This window comes from Mya arenaria, chromosome 14 (genome assembly GCF_026914265.1).
Source record: "Mya arenaria isolate MELC-2E11 chromosome 14, ASM2691426v1".
Lineage (NCBI taxonomy): Eukaryota > Metazoa > Mollusca > Bivalvia > Myida > Myidae > Mya > Mya arenaria.
The window spans coordinates 62905833-62925396 of record NC_069135.1 but is presented as its reverse complement, the minus strand read 5'-3'; the positions used below and the strand labels follow the sequence as shown (position 1 = coordinate 62925396).

The 19564-nt window shown below is 33.7% G+C and overlaps 1 protein-coding gene and 1 long non-coding RNA gene across 2 annotated transcripts in view; both read right to left on the bottom strand.

The window, feature by feature from the left end:
* The window catches only part of LOC128218052 (proton myo-inositol cotransporter-like), a 93789-nt gene that overhangs the window by 51096 nt on the left and 23129 nt on the right, over nt 1-19564 (bottom strand). The window lies entirely within an intron of this gene.
* Nucleotides 12971-16243, bottom strand: LOC128218053 (uncharacterized). The gene is made up of 4 exons (XR_008258308.1): nt 16110-16243; nt 15424-15552; nt 15003-15117; nt 12971-13585 (listed from the first exon to the last, which is right to left on the bottom strand). It is a non-coding gene; the product is annotated as an uncharacterized LOC128218053 (long non-coding RNA).

The window sequence follows — 19564 nt, the reverse complement described above, 5'->3', positions numbered from 1 at the left end:
AAAATCTGCTTGGGGTGACCGGCGAATCTAATTGTCTGATTGATTGATTGATTGATTGATTGATTGATTGATTGATAGTAACCAGAACATTAAGAACAGGTATATATAGTTAGGAGACCAGCTTTATATAGTTAGGATACCAGCTATATATAGATAGGAGACCAGCTATATATAGTTAGGAGACAAGCTATATAAAGCAAGAAAAATAGCTATATATAATCAGTAAAACAACTATACACAACTAGGAGACCATCTATATATAGTAAGGAGACTACCGGTAGCTACATATATTAAAGAGAACGGCTATATATAGTCAGAAGAACAAATATATATAGTTAAGAGAACAACTTTCAAGTAAAGAAACAGCTTTATAGTTAGGGGAACAACTATATAAATAGGAGGACAGCTATATAGTTGAAAAGCTATATGTAGTTAAAATAACAGGTATATATATTTAGGAGAACAGTTGTATATAGTTCGGAGAGCAACTCTTTACATTAGAAGAACAGCTCTATGTAGTTAGGAGAACATATACTTATAGAAAGTAGAACAGATATATTTTGTTAGTAGATCAGCTATATATAGCTAGTAGATCAGCTATAAATTTGAAGGAGAACAGTAGTATAGGCGGATAGCTATAAATAGTTAGGAGAGAACGTTCCTCTTATCAACAAACATATCTTACGATTTCTTTTTCAAACAAAGTTATCAATAGACCAAATATTTGTTCAAAAGAAATAGCAAAAAGGTTATTTGAATTTGAATTTTGAATGTAAATATTTCCATAAAATGTTTGATAAAATCATAATATCAAATGAAAATTGCTGATCTAACAAAATGTTTATATACTCCTTTGATAAGAGGACGCCCTCTATATCATTTCTTTCTCACATTCAAATCATTCTTTCATAGTGTTAAGCCCTTTGTGGCACAGCCAATTTTCCATCAGTCAAGGAATAATCGCTTTGACTTATTCACAGGAACGTTTGCTTCTAGAAAATGTCACTTGAGGATTGGTGGCAATTTTTCATACTTCCCAGAATTATGTTGCCATTGACAGATATCCTGTCCAACTCACGATAAGTCATACTGATTTAGAGCTCAGACAGAGAAAGAAAGACATACGTCTTTTTGAGATTTATTTTTTATACTTTATTTGTTTAGCATAAAGAATAAAACAAATGTTGTTTAGCTACTTGTACTTGAAATAACGACAGCTATAGGGTTACAGCAGTGAGTATCTTAGTTATAACACTTTTTACATTGTATGATTTGCCGCATTTCATTTCCCAATTACAAAAAAAATGCATTTGACAAACCCTGTGCTTTGACCCCAAAAAGCTCTTAAACTTCCTTATAGCATTGCTTCATTACCAAAGATTAATTCTAAGAAGAAACCACCAATCCTCTTGATGGCTGCCAGTAAACACCCGCCCACACGCCCGTTCGCCCAATTTAACCAAAGACAAACCTGAATCTAAAACATGAGAGGCCTGTTAAATGAAGATATTAGTGTGCAGTCAAATAATCTCCTATGTCACATTTTCAAACAGTTGATATTCATCAATGTAAATTAAAGTTTGGCTGGAACATAAATGACCTGTCCTAACAATATAATCAATGTGTCATTTGTGTGGTTTTCAATGATCAAATTTTACTGTGATTCAAGATTCAGACTTTACCTCAGCGATGCTAATTCCCGGAAAAAGTTCGGATCAGCGGATCAGATTGTCTGATTGATTGATGGTTACCAAAACAACTAGGAGCCCACCTGTATATAGTTAGGAGAATGGCTATATATAGTTAGGAGAACAACAATATAGTTAGGAGGTCAGCTATATAGTTGAAAAACAAAATATAGTTAGAATAACAGATATATATATTTAGGAGAACATTTCTATATAGTTATGAGAGCAGCTCTATATAATTAGGAGAGGAGCTCTATGTAGTTAGGAGAACAGATACTTATAGGAAATAGATCAGCTACATATAGTACGGTATCTAGGAGTATAGCTGTATATAGTAAGGAGAGTACATCCCTCGTATCAAAAAGCATATCTTACAATTTCTTTTTTTCGAATCGGAATTATCAATAGACCATATATTTTTTGGAAAAAAAAATCAAAACAAAAAAGAAGTAGGAAAAAGGATTTGAATTTGAAAGTAAAACTTACCATTCATTTTGTATAACATCATATGACCAAATTCTTAACCTTACACAATGTTTATATACGTCCTTTGATAATAGGACCCCGGAATATCATTTCATTCTCACATTCAAATCATTCTTTCATAGCTTTAACCCCTTTGTGGCACAGCCAATTTTCCATCAGTAAAGGAATAATCTCTTTGACTTATTCACAGGAACGTTTGCCTTTCTAGAAAATGTCACTTGCGGATTGGTGGCAATTTTTCATACATCCCAGAATTCTGTTGACATTTACAGATATCCTGTACAATCCGCAATAAGTTATACTGATTTGGAGCTCAGACAGAAAAGAAAGACGTCTTTTTGAGATTTAATTATTGAATAAACCATTTTTTGACCAAAGTTAAAGTCTTTGAATAGTTATATTTTATTTATTCTTTATACTTTATTTGTTTATCATAAAGAGTAAATAAATTAAGCCCACAATGGTAATATCAAGAAAAAATAGAAAACCCGTGCCTTAACCACTAGGCCACATGGACTTTTGCAACAGCAATGGATATTTTGACCTCATTTTTTACAATACATGCAGTGATAATATTTAATGTAAATCAACCAATCACACATCAACCAATTGTTGAAACCCATTAGTAACGCATTTGAAAATTGTAGTCTTCAAAGACAATATTTGAGCAAATATCAACATTTGCTGTATGGTGCCAGCAGTAAGTAACTTAGTTATAACACTTCTTATGATTTGCCACACTTCATTTCCCAATTTAGAAACAGTGCATTTTACAAACCATATGTGATCTCCCTGTAACCTTTTGGACCCCAAAAAGCAATCTTAAGGTTTGCATAAACTTCCTTATGACAAGCTTCATTACCAAAGATTAAATCTAAGAAGAAATCACCAATCCTCTTGATGCCTGCCAGTAAACACCCGCCCACACGCCCGTTCGCCCAATTTAACCAAAGACAAACCTGAATCTAAAAACCTGAGAGGACTGTTAAATAAAGATATTAGTGTGAAGTCAAATAATCTCCTATATCACATTTTCAATTAGTTGCTATTCATCAATTTAAATTAAATTTTGGCTGGAACATAATTGAAAACAACATCAGGGAAATTAACAAAATCAACAAGCTCCGGCATTGAAGTCCCTTCAGGGTTGAATATGTTTTAACTTTCCTTAAATGAAACATGCCTGTAGGATTTAAAGAATAAAATAAAATGTAAAAAACATTAATACATATTATTCCTTCTATATTAAAGACTTAGTGCAACAAAAAGCCCTCAAATCCCCGAAGCAATTAAAGATGTCAACAGTATTTTCTAAAATGATGTGTTTCGAGAAGCCACCTTATCCAGATTTAAAGCTTTAATTAATAAAGACACTTTGATAAGTCATCTTGGAGAAAAAATTGTCAACCCGTTTCCTACAATCTGCTATTAAAGACACCATACCCATCTCAACAAACCAGAGACATATAATTCATGTTTTTAAGATATGGAAAAAGCCTTTCCAATTTCATTCCCATCATACAACAGACATGGAGCGAAACAATTCCGGAAATTAGCATCGCTGAGGTAAAGTCTAAATCTTGAATCACAGGGAAATTGATCATTAAAAACCGCAAAACTGACACTTTGATTATGTTGTTAGGACAGGAAAGTATGTAATTTTAAACAGAATTAGGTCTGAACGGGGAAAAATTACATAGAATTCAAGTACACTTCTGACTTCTGATCCATGTTTGATTCGTTTGTAGTATTCTGTAAATTTTCATTCCCCCATTTTAACAGGAAAAAAAACAGGAAGAAAGATATCACTTCATTTTTTTCTTGTTAGCTCTCTTATTGTCACATGTTCGTTATTTGGACATTCATTCATTTAAATAGATTTTAAGCCAGGAACAAAATTTAAAACAACATCAGGAAAATGTGCAAAACCAACACACTGCCGTCTGTGATGTCCCTATGGATTTGAAATTATTTAAATTACAACAAATATCTTTAATGAAACAGGCTGCAGAAATTCAAACAATGGGAATACATTTATACAGATTATTCTCTCTTTAAAAAAGAATTAATGCAACAGAAAGCTTTCAAATCCCTGATGTAATTTATGTAATTTATGGGCAGATACACTTAATGAATTACTTGGATTTTATTTAAACCGTGGATATAAAGGCAATATTTTGAAGAGCACTAGCCTTCTTGTTTTTGAAGATGAATACCTGAAACAAAATATTGGGTTGAATATAGCATCCTTTCATAACTAAACTTTCAGTGCTTTGATTTTTATGAAGAATTTGCTAATGCATGTTATATTTAAAACCTTTTTTGGCGAGCACGTGTTGACTGACTCCGAGTGTTTTGGCTGTGACTTAATTTTTTTCAAACATTTTACGTTTTCACATCATTTGGAAGGAGAGAACTTTATTTGTTCCCAGTTTTAGTACAATGATGCTTTTTATTATGAAACTCTATGATCACACAGTTTTAAACCTATTATTTTATTAGGCAGACTGTGTGTGATGTTTTTGGTTTCTAACGATGACTGCATCGTATCTTTGAAAAGTATTAGCATTAGGTGCTCTGAATTGTTTCACTCTGCCTGATGATAGAGTTGGGATCTCTAATCATAGAAGTACTTGGGGTTTACCTTTTCGTTTTTTATTATTATTATTTGTTTAATTGATAGGTTTCCTCAAGTTAATGCATACTTTGATAAGATTTACCCTTTGCGTTTTATCTTTATTAAGGATTGTTGGAATAAGAGTGAGGTTTGTGCACATAATCTGGTTTAAACCCACAGTAATTTACATTTTACTGACCGTTCCAAGTCGGTACTTAACAATTTTTGATAAACATACCAATTATTTTTTTATATATGTATATAGTATTTATGCAATGTGCTGTTTGTAGAGTTTTGTGCTGTTCTATGTTTCTTGTTTGTGATTTTGTGTTCTATGTCTTTGGCGTTTGCCCATTGTCACTAAACCGGGTTTATGTTTAAACTTTTTGGCTACTGAGCATGTTTCTGTAGCTTTTTGCATAAATATTAAGATGTCAACAGTGTTTTCTAAAATGATCCGTTTTCGAAAAGCCAGCTTATCCAGATTTGAAGCTTTAATTAATACGGATACTTTAATATGATCTTGGAGAGAAATGTGTAAACCCTTTTCCTAAAATCTGCTATGAAAGACACTATACCCATGCCAACAAACAAGAGACATATAATTCGTGCCCTTAATAAATGGAAAAAAAGGTATTTTCAAATTCATTCCCTTCCTGCAACAGACATTGAGCGATTTTTTTTCCGGAAATAAGCATCACTGAGGTTAACTCTGAAACTTGAATCAAAGGGATTTAATCATTGAAAACCGCACAACTTTGATAATGTTGTTAAGACAGAAAAACATGTAATTTAAACAGAATTAGATCTGAAAATGGGCAAAAAATGCAAAGAATTCACGAACCCACAAATGAATCAAACATGGATCAAAAGTCCCTGTGTACTTAATTCTATGCAATGTTTCCCTTTTCAGAGCTAATTCTGTTAAAATTAAATGCTTTCCTATCCTAACAACATATTGAAAGTGTCAGTTTTGCGGTTTTCGATGATCAATTTTCCTGTGAATCAAGATTCAGACTTTACATCAGCGATGCATATTTCCGGGAAAATGTCGCTCCATGCCTGGTGTATGATGGGAATTAAATTGGAAAGGCTTTTTCCATTTCTTAAGGTCATGACTTATAATTATGTCTCGAGTTTGTTGAGATGGGTATGGTGTCTTTAATAGCACACTGTAGAAAACGGGTCGACATATTTCTCTCCAAAATAATATCACAGTTTCCGTATTAATTAAAGCTTCAAATTGTGATAAGCTGGCTTCTAGAAACACATCGATTTAGAAAATACGTTAACACATTTAAGTGAATCATGGATTTGAGGGCTTACCTTCCACCAATTATTTAATTTAAAGAGAGAATAATCTGTATTAATGTTTTATCTTTTTTATTTTTAACAGCCTGTTTCATTAAAGATATTTGTTGTAATTCAAATCATTCAAATCCATAGGGACATCACAGACGGCAGCGGGTTGGTTTTTGTTTATTTCCCTGATGTTGTTTTCAATTTTGTTCCTGGCTTAAATTCTATTTTCACTTATGAATGGCCAAATAACGAACATTTGACAATAAGATAGCTAACAAGAAAAGAATGAAGTGGTTTCCTTATGCCTGTTCTTTGCTGTTAAAATGGCGGAGTGAAATTTAACAGAATAATGCAAATGAATCAAACATGGATCAGAAGTCCCTGTGTACTTGATTTGTATGCATTTTTCCCATTCAAAGCTAATTCTGTTTATATTGCATCCTTTTCTGTCCTAACAACATGATCAAAGTGTCTGTTGTGCGGTTTTCAATGATCTATTTCCCTGTGATTCAAGATTTAGACTCAGTGATGCTAATTTCCCGAAAACTTTCGCTCCATGTCTATTGTATGACTGTTGTATGTTGTATTTTTCAAAACATATGAACATTTTAATACAGATAATTCTCTCTATAAAAAAGAATTAGTGGAACAGAAAGCCCTCAAATCCCTGAAGCAATCAAAGATGTCAACAGTATCTTCTAAAACGAAATGTTTCGAGAAGCTGATCCAGATTTGAAGCTTTAATTAATAGGGACACTTTGATAAGATCTTAGAAAGTAATTTGTTAACCCTTTTCCTACAATCTGCTATTACAGACACCATACCCATGTCAACAAAGTAAAGACATATAGTTCATGCCCTTAAAGCATGGGAAAAAAACGTTTCCAATTTCATTCCCATCATGCAACAGACGTGGAGCGGGGTTTTTTCCGCAAATTAGACTCACTGAGGTAAAGTCTGAATCTTGAATCACAGGGAAATTGATAATTGAAAACCGCACAACTAACACTTTGATTAAGTTGTTTGGCCAGGAAAGCATGTCATTTTAACCACAATTCGCTCTGAATGGGGAAAAATACATAAAATACAAATACACAGGTTTTTTTTCCTATGCTTGATTCTTTTATAGTATTCTGTTAATTTTCATTCCCCCAATTTTAATAGAAAATATCAGGATATACAATACCACTTCATTTTTTTTTCTTGTTAGCTTTCTTACTGCCACATGCCACTTTGAAATAATCTTGATATTTTTCGGTGTATATAGAATTTTAGCCAGGAACAAAATTAAAAAAAAGAACATCAGGGAAATGAACAAAACTAAGGCACTGCCGTTTGTGATGTCCCTGGATTTGAAATGATTTAAATTACACACATATTGATGAAACTGACTGCAGGAGTTCAGATCAAATGAAATGTCTATAATTTTTTCACCACGTTTATATCAAAGTGTCTTTATTATTTAAAGCTTTAAATCTGAATAAGCTGGCTTTTCAAAACACATAATTCTAGAAAATACTCTTGACATCTTTAATTGCATCAGGATATTTGAAAAAATGTCTCTCCAAGTCTTTTGCATGAAAGGGGTGGAATTGGAAAGGCTTTTTTCCATTTCTTAAGGACATGACTTATATGTCTCTAGTTTGTTGACATGGGTATGGTGTCTTTAATAGCAGATTGTAGGTAAAGGGTTGACACATTTCTCTCCAATATCATATCAAAGTGTCCTTATTAATTAGATCTTCAAATCTGGATAAGCTGGCTTCTCGAAACACATCATTTTAGAAAATACTGTTGACATCTTTAATTGCTTCAGGGATTTGAGGGCGTTCTGTCTGTTGCACTTATTATTTAATTATAGAGAGAATAATCTTTATTAATGTTTTTTACATTTTCATTTTTTTAATCCTACAGGCACATTTCATTTAAGGAAAGTTTAAAACATTTCAGCCCTGAAGGGACTTCAAAGCCGGAGCTTGTTGATTCTGTTAATTTCCCTGATGTTGTTTTCAATTATGTTCCAGACAAAATTTTAATTTTCATTGATGAATAGCAACTGATTGAAAATGTGACATAGGAGATTATTTGAATTCACACTAATATCTTCATTTAACAGGCCTCTCAGGTTTTTAGATTCAGGTTTGTCTTTGGTTAAATCGGGCGAACGGGCGTGTGGGCGGGTGTTTACTGGCAGGCATCAAGAGGATCGGTGATTTCTCCTTAGAATTAATCTTTGGTAATGAAGCTTGTTATAAGGAAGTTTATGCAAACCTTAAGATTGCTTTTTGGGGTCCAAATTTAAAGGTTACAGGGAGATCACACATGGTTTGTTAACTGCACTGTTTCTTAATTGGGAAATAAAGTGTGGCAAATCATAAGAAATATTATAACTAAGATACTTACTGCTGGAACCCTACAGCAAATGCTGATATTTGCTCAAATATTGTCTTTGAAGACTACAATTTTCAACTGCGTTACTGCGTGTTTCGAAAGGCCAGCTTATCCAGATTTGAAGCTTTAATTAATACGGACACTTTGATATGATCTTGGAGAGAAATTCGTAAACCGTTTTCCTTCAATCTGCTATTAAAGACACCATACTCATGTCAACAAACTAGAGACATGTAATTCAAGCCCTTAATTCATGAAAAAAGGCCTTTCCAATTTCATTCCCATCATGCAACAGAAATGGTGCGAGTTTTCCGGAAATAAGCATCGCTGTGGTAAAGTCTGAATCTTGAATCAAAGAGAAATGTATCATTGAAAACCGCACAACTGACACTTTGATTATGTTGCTTGGACAGGAAAGCATGTAATTTTAACAGAATAAACTCTGAAAGGGGGATGCATAGAATTCAAGTGCACAGGGACTTCTGATCCATGTTTGATTCATTTGCAATACTGTGTTAATTATCACCCCTCCATTTTATGTCAAATATCAGGAAGAAGGAAACCACTTCATTTTTTTCTTGTTAGCTCTCTTATTGTCACATGTTCGTTATTTGGGTATTCATCAGTTTAGATAGAATTTAAGCCAGAAACAAAATTAAAAACAACATAAGGGAAATTGACATAGGAAAAAATACAGGAGGACGGATACCACTTCATTTCTTTCTTCTCATCATTCTAAAAAAGTTAGTCAAGTTGAAATTTTGGCCAAGAATTGCATCATTAAAATACCAGCAAATCTAAATTATATATTTCACACGTATAGAAGCAGAAAATAGCACAGTCAATTAAGAATAAGAAATACTTTCATATCTTTTTTTCAAAACAGTTATTTAAAAATTAACCTCTGACTAACTTGTTTGTTTACATGGGTTGTGATCTGTAGGGACGAATGTGAGAACCCCTTTACGTTATGTGATTCTTAAGCCTGGTATATGATTTCTCACCTGGTATAATGTTTACCCTTTTTCTTACTATTTTTCATGTGCATGCATTGTTTCTTGTCCTAGTGGTTTATCTACAGTAAAATTTGGTATTTTTGATTTGTGACACCAATTCGAAGCATGTTAATGACAAAAAACAAAACAAATCTAATTCTATTGGCTTCCGATTAACAAACTGTTCCTGAGATTTTGTTTGAAAAACGCAACAGAACTATTTGCAAACCAACTAAAAAAAGTCAAAAGACAATCTGAAAGTTTTACACATTCTGGATAAGATTATGATAGATGACATTATGTTATTGATCAAGAGCTATCTGGTAATATTACACACTTTATCTATTATTTTCATTTTATGGAAATTCTTGCCCAACAAATGCATAATCAACAGAATAAATATTGGTCCATCTAGCTAACCATGCCGTCATTTATGCAAATTAAGATCCTTTTTTTCTCCAATTCACTGGAAATTTACTTTAGACAGTTGCAAATGTGAAAGTGTGCACAAAATTTCACGATAATGTCTTAAATGGTTTGTAAGTTATAGCCTGCATTTGATTACTGGATGATGACAATAATATCGTTGTAGTCATTAATCAAAACGGGAATGTGCTAAAAGACTATTTGCCGGCATGTATAGGAAAATTATTCGAACAATGGGAATTGGTGAAAGGCACAGGAGGAAGGAATCAATGCCTGTATAAGTTTTAAAAGTGATGTGTGTGTGGCCGAGGGCTAAGAGCACTAGGGCCCACATTGGACAAAAAAACAGACATATCTATATTTATATTATGATGTTATGTCAAAGTATAAGTCACCTATATCACCGTATTTCAGATCACACCCAAGGCCCATTCAATCACATATAAAGGTTCTGTGATTTGATTAGATATGATATCTACAGAACCTTCATATGTAATTTGGGCTGAAAATGTTACCTCTAGAGTGTTAACAAGGTTTTCCATATTTGGGCTTTGTGACCTAGTTTTTATATTCGAACTTGAGCTAGAAATCATCGAAACAACCTTTCTGACAAATTTCCAGGATATTTGGGCTGAAAATGTTACCTGTAGAGTGTTAACAAGGTTTTTCTATATTTGGGCTCTGTGACGTTGTCTTTTATCCCAGATGACCCATATTCAAACTTGAGCTAGAAATGATCAAAACAACCTTTCTAACAATTTTCCAGGATATTTGGGCTGAAAATCTTACCTGTAGTGCACCAGTCAATTGTAACCACGGCCCCCAGGTCCGGGGGTCAACCGGGGATAGCCGAAGAAATGGGGCGTGTTTTTGCCTTCCAGATCAGCTATATATAGTTAGGAGAACCGCTATATATACGGTTGTTAGGAGGCTAGCTATTTAATAGACTAAATATATTTTCGAAAGAAACTCAAAACAAAAAAGGGTTATTTAAATTTGAATTTTAAAGTAAAACTTTCCATTAAATGTTTGATAAAATCATAAGCTCTTTGACTTATTCACAGGAACGTTTGCCTTTCTAGAAAACGTGGCAATTTTTCATACATCCCAGAATTCTGTTGACATTTACAGATATCCTATACAATCCACAATAAGTCATACTGATTTAGAGTTCAGACAGAAAAAGAAAGACGTAAGTCTTCTTGAGATTTTGTTATTGAATAGACCATTTTTTAACTAAATTTATGTCTTTGAATAGTTATATTTTTTTCTATTCTTTATACTTTATTTGTTTATCACAAAGAGTAAATAAATTAAACCCACAACGGTAAAATCAAGAAAAACCCGTGCCTTAACCACTAGGCCACATGGACTTTTACAACAGTGATGGATATTTTGACCTCATTTTTTACAATACATGCAGTGATAATATTTTATGTAAATCAACCAATCGCATATTAACCAATTGCTGAAACACATTAGTAACGCATTTGAAAACTGAAGTCTTCAAAGCAATATTTGAGCAAATATTAACATTTGCTGTAGGGTTACAGCAGTAAGTATCTAAGTTATAACACTTATTATGATTTGCCACACTTCATTTCCCAATTAAAAAAATGCATTTGACAAACCCTGTGCTTTGAACCCAAAAAGCAATCTTAATACAAACTTATAGCATTGCTTCATTAGCAAAGATTAAATCTAAGAAAATACCACAAATCCTCTTGATGGCTGCCAGTAAACACCCGCCCACACGACCGTTCGCCCAATTTAACCAAAGACAAACCTGAATCTAAAAACCATAGAGGCCCGTTAAATGAAGATATCAGGGAAATTAATAAAATCAAACAAGCTCTGGCTTGGAAGTCCCGGGTTTGAAATGTTTCAAACTTTCCTTAAATGAACGTGCCTATAGGATTTAAAAAAAAAAATTAAAATGTAAAAACATTAGTACATATTATTCTCTCTATAAAAGAAGAATAAGTGCAAGAGAAAGCCCGCAATCCCTGAAGCAATTAAGGATGCTAACAGTATTTCCAAAATTGATGTGCTTCGAGAAGCCAGCTTATTCCGATTTAAAGCTTTAATTAATACGGACACTTTGATTTGATCTTGGAGAGAAATGTGTCAACCCGTTTCCTACAATCTGATATTAAAGACACCATACCCACGTCAACCATCTAGAGACATATAATTCATGCCCTTAAGATATAAAAAAAAGACTTTACAATTTCATTCCCATCATGCATCACACATGGAGCGAATTGTTTCCGGAAATAAGCATCACTGAGACAAAGTCTGAATCTTGAATCACAGGGAAATTGGTCATTGAGAGCCGCACAACTGACACTTTGATTATGTTGTTAGGACAGGAAAGCATGTAACTGAAACAGAATTAGCTCTAAAAAGGAAATAATTGCATAGAGTTCAAGTACACAAGGACTTCTGATCCATGTTTGATTCATTTGCAATATTCTGTTAATTTTCATTACCCAATTTGAACAGCATAAAACATAAAGAAAAAAAAAAACACTTCATCTTTATCTTGTTAGCTATCATATTGTCACATGTTCATTATTTGGGTATTCTTCAGTGTAAATGGAATTTAAGCCAGAAACCAAATTAAATCAAAGCGCTGAAAGCGCTGAGGAACGGTTGCCCCGAGAGAGTAAGCAATTTATTCAAATGATGACAGGAATTTCAGAAACGAATTGATAGGAACACACAGGGAAGTTGAAAGGTGGGGTTCATATGTTTTACAACAACGTACGAGTTGACAGGCTTCAATTTTATTAGGCGTGATATATACATATAGAACATATATATATACAGTGTAAGATAAAAAATAATGTATGTAGAATATGTTTGAACGTTCCCAAGGGATAAGTTTCACAATGGAAATGAACACAAATCCTTAACCAAGGTGTGACGCCGACACTTGGGTGAGTAGTATAGCTCTCCATATTCTACGAATAGTCGAGCTAAAAAATTGATATGATAATACCATATGTATGCAGACAGAACATGGAAACAAATGTACATATCAAAATCAACGTAAAGTAGTAATACATTCAGTAAATGTCTGTTTTGGAAATATGTATGTGAGCAAACTATGCATGTTTTGATGAGGTTGGCAATAAACACATGTGTAAATGTACATGAAATATGTCAACATTATCAACACTGAAAGAACATGTACACATGTATGAACGAAACATTGATGTGTTGCCAGTGTTTATGCACCATTTTCAATAAAAGTTTCAGTATAAAGCAACAACTGGTACAAAAAAATGTGGACATTGCAGCATTGCTATATTATGATAGATGACACAGTGTAATTGCAAGCATGTTTAGTTGTGGAATACGAATGAGTAAGAGATGCTTATGAGTAAGACTGTTTGTCATTATTCAGTAAAATTTACATCGAAATTGGCTGATGAAATAAACAGAGCATCTGAAAAGTTTATGGTCAGTTCGTGGTACTTCTGATATCCAAAACAAGTGACAGTTTGTGTGCTCCTCCTCATAATGATTTCCATGGCAACAGGGCAATGGTCCATTTAGAACGTCTGAATGTTCTTCGGATAGTGGCTTGAAGGCATGTTACATCACAGCTGAGTACATCAGAGTTGAATAAATCAATACCATGGTGGCGTTGACTTCCTGAAGGCTTCAGTTTTCTGAAAGTACATGTACCACATACATAGTCATTAATATTCATTGCATAATAGAGGGGGGAACAGACTCCAAAACTCATATAGTTCATCTACAGGCTATAATGCAACACATACTGAAAGTTTGGAAATGATATATTAAACAATAAATGATTGAGACAAGTATTAGCACCTGTGGTATTTTCATAAAAAGCAGAAACAGCCATTTCCCTCAAATGGTAAGCTGCAAACCTTTGAAGAGCCATTATTTCCTTATGCATTGGAATAATCTGACCAAGTCAAATTTTCCTTGTTGCTTTCAATGGTGTCTACAGAACAGCACCACAAAAATGACCTGCCTACTCTACAAGTTTTTGTTCTAAGCAAAATAAGGTTTTTGCACTTCTTTTGCGCTTAGAGTTTTATATTAACAAGAGGCCCAAAAGGGCATATGCTCTACTGGCTGAGTGGATCTGGCTGGTTTTCAAAAGGAACCGAGCTCTTATGGATGTGTAGATACTGTACAAGTTTCATCGAGATACAATCAAAACTGAAAGCTGCATCATGTTAACGAACAATTGTTAACTGACAAACTGATTTTTTTATACTATCAAGGCCCATAATCTAGGCATGCCTGAGCGGATCTGGCTGGTTTTCGAAAGGAACCAAGCTCTTATGGATATGTAGATACTGTACAAGTTTCATCGAGATACAATCAAAACTGAAGGCTGTATCGTGTTAATGAGCAATTGTTTAAAGGATTGTTATACGATCAAGGCCCATATCTAATCAAGCATGGTCGGATCTGGCTGGTTTTCAAAAGAAACCGAGCTCTAATGGATATGTGAATACTGTACAGGTTTCATCAAGATACCATCAAAACTGAAGGCTGTATCGTGTAAACATGAATTGTTTACAGACGCACATACTACGTACAAATTACCATCGCATAAGCTGTTTTGGCCTTTGGCCAGTAGAGCTAAAAATGACATAGAGCCAAACTGAAATGCTTCAACTTGTCAAAATTTTGCTTTTCTTATCCACTTATATAAAGGTAACAGAACTGTTCAGTTTAACAAAAGAAATTCAGTGATAATGTGTTAATAAACAGTCTAAACACCACTATATGCCAAACTGTTTGCTTCAGGGACAAATGGCGCAACACAAGAAATTGTAAAAAAAACACACCAAAACTGAAAGACAACTGCTAGTGTTTTCATGTATATGGCGGCTACATGATGTAGAAAATGCAGAGATAGCATTTATATGCCCATTTTTAACTTTTTTTTTACTTTAAGTATCTGTTTTGAAGGCTAGATTTGGCATTAAAATCAGAGTACAGCACTTCACCAATGTCTATAAGTTGCTTATTTACACCTGATTTGCTATAAATCTCACTCTTGTGATCATTTACACACAAACAAGTACTACAGAGTTGACTTACATATTCATTCTCCTGAAATATTGGATTCAGAGCTGCAACTCCTGGATTCAGATTGAAGGACTACCGGTGGGAGGAAAAAGGCACAGCTAACTGGAGCTTATTGGCACATCATGATCTGCAAGCAAGACACAAAAGCAATGTTTTACACTTATAAAACTATCTGCCAGTACTGTTAAAGCTTGAAAAAGGCATGTAAACACTCATTTGAGGCATACACAACCTTTTATGTGGTCATAAATGTGATAAATATGCAGAAAAGCTCATGAACTGAAAGATTTTCAGGACAAATTTTATGAAATATATAGTCTTTTGGACATTTTGCTATCAGATTTTAATAATTCAAAGGTTCATCTCATCTTTTTGAGTATCCAGATGCATTTTGAAAGCATTAAAACCAGACATGCTTAGAATTTCTTCTTACTTGGAGACAGTATTCCTTTCTCTGAAATCCTTGCTGAATGCCGGTATGGAAAACCACATGAGACCACATTTTTACCAGCACTGGTTCTTGTCCTTGAAAATTCCCCTGTGGCTACAGCAACCAGGCTCGCTATTGAAATAAACAATACATTAGGGTTTTAAGACATTTATAATGTATTAAGTTTGTTATTTTAAAGCATGAAGGGAAAAGGCTCTAAGCTTTATGAAAGTGGCTCAGTTTCTATTTCTTTTGCCTTAAGAAATGTCAAGTTTTTCAATGTATAAACTGCATAAATAAATGAATATATATGAATGATTGATGGAATGAATTAATGAATTAATGAAAGGTGGCATTATTTCTTTAAAATAGGGATCTCATTGTGTTGCTGTGATTGTTGAAGTAGATGTTTTCTTGTCCATAAGCTCAAAATCATATGCACACTAAATAAAATATCATTCTGCATCAAATGTGCAGTAAGTTTTGTTTATTTGCTTATAGAATTTTAAATTAATGTAATGTTTGCTTAAAAGAGCAAACAAAATGTGCGAATAAATGCACAATACAGACCAAAGACTTACACGAGTCAGCAGTGTCATTAGAAAATAATATTATTATCAAAGCCGCACCAGAAATGATCGAGAAACAACATGAAAGGAATTCAATGGGCTTATATGACCCAAACTTACTCAAATTATACTTCAGTTTGGATACAATTTTCCATTATATGATCTTGAAGTACTAACAAATTCCAGCATGTCGGCATGTTGGCATCCACAAAGTACAGCTCGGCCGGGTGGGCAGCTCGGCGGGCGGGCTGTCTGGCTGGTTCTTTACAGTTCCTCCCGGGTCTGTTTAAAATCATAAGAAAGGAAAATAGATAAATCAACAACACCCAAACATACAATCATTGACGCCTTTATAGCCTACACAACATACTCAATTAACACATCCCTGGCATACCAGTTTAAATTGATGGGTTCAACTTTTAAGTGATCCACCACGACCAAAAGCTGCTCATGACAGGTGCGATGAAGCCAACACTTGAAGATGAACCCAATATCACATTTCAGTTAGAAAACTACTGATGTAACCTAAATCTGGAATTTTTCTCGGGCTTTATTTTATATAAACACGTCTTTATTACATACTGTGAACATATTTGTGAACAAAACGGTACGAAACTGGGGACGAACACAAACTTTGTGAAAAAAACATGTTTTTTTAACAAATATTTAAAGAACAGACATAAAATGTATTCATTCTTAATGTTTACACCTATTTACACAAGGTGTACTTGCATTTTGAAGCTGTCAGCAACTGCTTCATGCATTAATCATCAAACATCTGACTAAGTGAAAACTGTACCAGGTAGTTTCACTTCGCGGCAGCCATTTTGGATTTTTGTTTACATTTTGACGAAGTCTATAAATGGTCTAAGAACGTTCATAGTCCAGTTTTTTTTCGTATCAAAAGTGATAAAAACTATGAGAGACCCCTCCCATACTTAAATACAAACCAAATAATCCTTTGTACTTGCCTTAAAACATGAAGAAAAAAAAACGTTTAATCAAATTTTCACTTTCGTTTTCAGTGAACTCTGACTGGATCCCAGAATTTTCATCATCTTATTCTATAAATAGCCACATGGTTCTCCGCAAATGTTGATATACGTCTTTTAAAGGGTGTATAAAACCGGTACCAGCATTCGCCTTCCTTGAAAAATTTTAATTCATGAGATTCATAAGGGGAGATAACTACAATCGATTTGGCATCGCTACTGAGTACATTCATGGTATGTAACTACGTAGTAGGTCACCTCAGGTCACAAAGCTGTGTGAGTCACGAACGGCACGAATGCATAAATTAACGAAAAGCATAATATACGACATCAAAATAAGCTAGATGAACTACACAAATTCACATCGTAATCTAAACAAATTAAATAATAGAATAAACACGCAGGTTCATGATTTAGGCTAGTTCTGGCTTCCATAACTTTAATGTTGATATTTATTTTTTTTATGTTTACAACACATTAAAGTTATGGCGTAACCCCCATAGTAAAGTCAACCAGAATCAGTTGAATGTGATGATGCAATGCAATCACATGACCATGATGACGTCGATGGATTATATTTATAGCATCGGATTCACACTGTTCATTTAGTTGAATCCAATTGCAGTAAGGATGTAAATACCTTTTGATCAGTAAAAACAATTTATTTATTCCAAATTTGTTATTAGTTAATTATTAATTATTCGAAATAGAAAAAATAACAGCAAAATAAACACTAAGTCACATGGGTATTTTCTGAAAATCTTGTCACGTGATTAAATTTGAACACAACTATGACCTAGATAAGGAATGCTTGTAATAGGTTTTATTAAAATGCTAAATCAACTATCTTTAAAGCATTTTTTGGTTTTGAAAATGAGTTTGTGAACTACATTTTACTTCATTAACCTAAGGATACAGCTATTTTGTCTGTACAATGCAAGTGAAATAACAGCGTGACATAAAAATGTCACGAATTCTGGTAGGGTTAGGATATGGCGTTCGCTGAAGTTCTTTAGCTAGATTTAGGCCTCTCAATTAATGTAGGTCACGCACATAAACAACGCAGGTAAAACACAGATATTTGCACAAAGAACAATATGTATACAGTGCAAATAATGAAGCAATTTCAATAACTGTCATGCCACGCACACGAAGAGCCGTTCATGTGTAACAATCTGATTATAAAATACTTACAATACACACTTAATCCAGCTGAAGTCCATGACACACTCTTAGGCAGGGCGCTTACAAAATGGCGACGATCGAAAAGTGAAATGATCATGCTAACTAGAGGCGGCGTAATCTGCATAATATACTCTATCGATATACGGTTTCCAAAAAGCATTCACTTCGTTTGTTTGTTTATTGATCAGTGAACTAGTGTTTACATATCATTTCATTTTTTAAGGAAATTTTTGAATTGTTTGGAATCGATTAATCAATTATGGTAACTACTTCTTATAACCGACTCACCCCTGTAACAATACACTTAGTTTTTCGCCGTTTTCGAGCGGTTGCGTATAAATATGTTGTCTTCATTTTGTGATTTTTTTCAGCTGCATTTTCATGGATATGCAAAATGTACGAGTTCAAGTGTACATTACTATACATCAATTAGGTTTTGTTGAAGTTTAAAGATGTCATGTGTATTCAAGCATTCAATGAGCGCATTATTTCGACCGAATCACCGTGTAATCATTTGTAGTAACGATCTGATGTGCCTACTATGAAAGTGGCCCTGAAGGGCCCCCGTTCAAAAACAACATCATTTTCCGGAAATTAGCATCGCTGAGGTAAAGCCTGAACCTTGAATCACAGGGAAATTGATCATTGAACACCACACAACTGACACTTTAAGTATGTTGTTACGACAGGAAAGCATGTAATTTTAACAGAATTTGCTCTGAAAAGGGAATAAATGCATAGAGTTCAAGTACACAGGGGTTTCTGATCCATGTTTTATTCATTTGCAATATTCGGTTAATTTTCGTTCCCTATTTTCACAGCAAAGATCATAAAGAAGGAAACCACTTTATTTTTTCATTGTAAGCTCTCTTATTGTCACAATTTCTTTATTTGGTTATTCACCAGTGAAAAAGGAATTTAAGCCAGGAGCAAAATTGAAAACAACATCAGGGAAATGAACAAAACCCACGCGCTGCTGTCTGTGATGTCCCTATGGATTTGAAATCATTTAAATTTCAACAAATATTAATAAAACGGGCTGCAGATTTTTTTTCTCAAAAAATGTGAAAATATTAATACAGACTATTCGCTCTATAAAAAGAATTTGTGCAACAGAAAGCCCTCAAATCCCTGATGCAATTTAAGATGTCAACAGTATTTTCTAAAATTATGTGTTTCGAGAAACCAGCTAATCCAATTTTTAAGCTTTTATTAAGAATTACACTTTGATATGATCTTAAAGAGAAATTTTGTAGACATCTTTCATTTGATCTGCTATTATAGACAATAAACTAGAGATATATAATTCATGTCATTATGAAATGGATAAAAAAAAGCCTTTACAATTTCATTCCCATCCTCTATCCTGCAACGAACATGGAGCGACATTTTTCAGGA